The sequence below is a fragment of the Cervus canadensis genome, chromosome 6 (assembly GCF_019320065.1).
Source record: "Cervus canadensis isolate Bull #8, Minnesota chromosome 6, ASM1932006v1, whole genome shotgun sequence".
Classification (NCBI taxonomy): Eukaryota; Metazoa; Chordata; class Mammalia; order Artiodactyla; family Cervidae; genus Cervus; species Cervus canadensis.
Genome location: NC_057391.1, coordinates 6,517,855 through 6,521,869, shown reverse-complemented (window position 1 = coordinate 6,521,869; position 4,015 = coordinate 6,517,855). Strand labels below are relative to the sequence as shown.

General features: G+C 44.6%; 1 non-coding gene across 1 annotated transcript; it reads left to right on the top strand.

Moving 5' to 3' along the window:
- The first annotated feature begins 3,618 nt into the window (after positions 1-3,618).
- On the top strand, positions 3,619-3,725 carry LOC122444505. The gene has a single exon (XR_006270323.1). It is a non-coding gene; the product is annotated as a U6 spliceosomal RNA (small nuclear RNA).
- Positions 3,726-4,015: the final 290 nt, after the last annotated feature.

Here is a 4,015-nt window from a genome sequence, read left to right as displayed (position 1 = left end):
ATGAGAAGAACACCTCCATCAATTAGATCCTAAGTGTCTTCTGGCACAACCCCTAGACCAGAGAAAGTGTTTGGTAAATATCTACTTAAAGCCAGAATGACTTCAGGATCTGTGCAAGCAAAAGAGAAACTTTAGACGTCTGGATGGAAGGCTGAAGACGAGAAAAAAATTAAGTGAAAACTCAAGTTCTGGAAGAATCTTCCCGCTCAAATGGACAAAGAAGGAGCTGCCCCAGACAGGGTTAAGAAAAGAGAAGCTGAAGAGGTCTCTAGCCTCTTCTCATGACTCAGAGGGGAGGCAGTGTGTCATTCAGGAGTCTGTGCAAGGGCGAGGTGGGGGAGTGGAAATGCCCCACCCCGACCCCCAGCCCAGAGACATCCCTTGGTAAAAAGAGGCAGAGTCTGATGTCTGGAAACTTCCTTAGAACAGAGACAGATGAATGAAAGGAAATGTCAGACTGTCCGGCCTATACCCACTCCATTAGCTCATGTCAGCTGAGAGCGCTCAGCCGGGTCCACTCCTGGACTTGCCCTCAGCTTACTAGAGGGGACTACCCAAAGTCAACTCCCCTTCCTAGGAGCTGCCCAAATATAGACTTGTCTGTGCAAAGAGCATACAGGCCAAACCTCTCTCTCCAGCTGGGCCAACAGGGAAAGGCCATCCTGGCTTCAGAACAGCCCGTGGAATTGACCGAGGCTCATGGCTGTACTGAAGTCCAACAGCTTACCTTTGCCCTCAGTCCAGCCTTCTTTCGCAGTTCTCAAAAGCACCTCCCACTGACTTTGTGCTTGCCAATCTCCTCCCAATCTGCTTCTCAGTGTCAAAAACTGAAGGGTCTGAAATCTTTACCTGAAAGCTAGCAAGTTAATCTGCCACAGGCTCATAGATTCTGGCAGAAGACCTAAGACACCAGGGTCAAGGACCAAGAATGTTGTTGCTCATGGCCCAGTGGGCAGCATGAACTTCATGTTCACAGGGACGTTTCTTGCTCCCCAAATCCTACAGGGTGATACGGAACACAGAGTAGGTTTGCATCACAGCCAAAGAACCCTGAGTTTAGGAAACCCTTTATTTTATTTTATTATTTAATGAATATAATCAAAGGTTGTCATGTTTATTTTTAAAGTTTTGAATGAAGTTACTAGATTTTTTATATTTTTATTTTATACTGGAGCACAGTTGATTAACAATGTTATATTGCCACAGGTTGTGGGGGAAAAAAAAAGGAAACCCTATCCTTTAAATGGGGTAACTAGAAAATCAGCTTACACTTTGTCCTGGAGGGAGACCTTATATTTATTCTACTAGTCAGGAAACAAATCCACTGCCTTCTGTCCTGGAGGCAGAATCTCTCTCTAGCTTCTAAGTTGGCTTGCCAAATAAACATCCTTTAAATTTTTAAAAAACATTTTTATACAACCTTTGGATGTCTACTATTCCATTGTATATAAATGGGCTTCCCTGGTAGCTCAGTTGGTAAAGAATCCATCTGCAATGCAGGAAACCCCAGCTCGATTCCTGGGTTGAGAAGTTCCCCTGGAGAAGGGATAGGATACCCACTCCAGTATTCATGGGCTTACCTGGTGGTTCAGAGGGTAAAGAACCTGCCTGAAATGTGGGAGACCTGGATTCGATCCCTGGGTTGGGTAGATCCCCTGGAGGAGGGCATGGCAACCCACTCCAGTATTCTTGCCTGGAGAATCCCCATGGACAAAAGAGCCTGGCGGGCTACACTCCATGGGGTCATGAGAGCTGGCCATGACTGAGCACCTAAGCACAGCACACTGTATGTAAATATCACACCTTCTTTATCCATTCATCTGTTGATGGGCATTTAGGTTGCTTCAGTGTCTTGGCGATTGTACATAATGCTGCTATGAACATTGGGATGCATGTATCTTTTTGAATTAATATTCTTGGGTTTTTTTGGATAACCCCAAATGGAACTGCTCCAATCTTCTGTCTAAGAGGTATAGCACTCTCAGAGCCAAGAAGAAGAGACTGGGGATGGGTCTCATCCCTCAGCTTATGGATTTTCATTTAATTCCCTCACCTTATTTTCAGTACAGTGCCACACCACTGTACCCATCTATGCTTGGTCTCCTTGACACCTGACTTCATATGGCTCAATATCTCAAAGACAGTGAACATCCAGCCTTCTGCTATGGGCAGAATTGGCTGAGCGTGCTTACTGATTAGCTGAGTGGGTTGGAAGAAAGAACCTGGAAATCTAGCTGACTCTTCAAAAGGCTTTCAACTAGTTTTCTGTTTGGAGTTCTGCCCTGTAGTCTCACCTTTAGGAATATCTGGTGTCTCTAATTCCCGAAATTTTCTAGGGTTCGGTGATGTAAAAATTACTTTCTCCTTATTGATTTCCCCTCTACAGCGTCACAAGTTTCAGCTTTCTCTGGCAGGCTAACTTTTTTTACATTTATCCATTTGCCTTCCTTATTCCAAAATTGTATTCATTATCTCTCATCTGCTGCCATAATTTCTTCCATTCTCAGCATCTCTGTGGTTCTTCACCTTTGTTTATCCTTTAATTGCTATTTTAGTAGGAGAGGGAGTTGAGAAGAACTAATGTGCTCATGCCATCATGTTTAAGAGGAAGGCTTGAGGTGCCATCATCTTTTCGTATCTTATGATCTCTAAGATTTGTGAACTAGCCTTAAGGAGATTTTGTCAAAGCAAAAACTACCCGTTAATCACCTACAGCCTCCCCAAAGGTTCAAAATAAGTTGGTCTGGTTCGGAACACATACATATTCATGTCTTATAAAGAGGAAATAACTAAAGATTATATAAGCTGGGAAATAATAACATACTCCACTGGATGATACAAATAAAGACAAGACCAAGGGCCTCCCTCATTCCACACCTCTCGGAGGGGATCAGTGTGGTACTTGCTGTGAGTTTGCAGGAGAAGACAGGGGACCAGTCCTGAAGACTCACAGAGAATATTTGGAAGCTCCATTTCCTGGGAGATGTGTAGGAAATAAAATAAATTTTGAAGAATTAACACCTTAGAAATCTTAGAAGCAGAAGCTTATGATAAGATAGCCCACATATGCAAGTGTTTTTAAAAGAATTTACTGAGTAAATAGGCTTCCCTGGTGGCTCAGTGGTAAAGAATCCACCTGCCAAGCAGGAGATGCAAGCTTGACCCCCTGGTTGGAAGATTCCCTGGAGAAGGAAATGACAGTCCACTTCAGTATTCTTGCCTGGAGAATCCCATAGACCCAGGAGCCTGGCGGGCTACAGTCCATGAGGTCTCAAACAGTCGGACACGACTGAGTGACTAAACGACAACAAACAACTGAGCAAACAGTACAGCTGTAAAATGTTGGCCACCTGGAGAAAGAAGGCTGCTGCTGCTAAGCCACTTCAGTCGTGTCCGACTCTGTGTGACCCCATAGAAGGCAGCCCAACAGGCTCCCCCGTCCCTGGGACTCTCCAGGCAACAACACTGTAATGGGTTGCCATTTCCTTCTCCAATGCATGAAAGTGAAACGTGAAAGTGAAGTCGCTCAGTCGTGTCTGACTCTTAGCGACCCCATGGACTGCAGCCCACCAGGCTCCTCCGTCCATGGGATTCTCCAGGCAAGAGTACTGGAGTGGGGTGCTCGCTTTGGCAGCACATATACTAAAATTGGAACGATACAGAGAAGATTAGCATGGCCCCTGCGCAAGGATGACATGCAAATTCGTGAAGCGTTCCATATTTTTTTCCAGAAAAATAAATGACCCAATCAAAAAATGGGCCAAAGAACTAAACAGACATTTCTCCAAAGAAGACATACAGATGGCTAACAAACACATGAAAAGGTGCTCAACATCACTCATTATTAGAGAAATGCAAATCAAAACCACAATGAGGTACCATTACACGCCAGTCAGGATGGCTGCTATCCAAAAGTCTACAAGCAATACATGCTGGAGAGGGTGTGGAGAAAAGGGAACCCTCTTACACTGTTGGTGGGAATGCAAACTAGTACAGCCGCTATGGAGAACAGTGT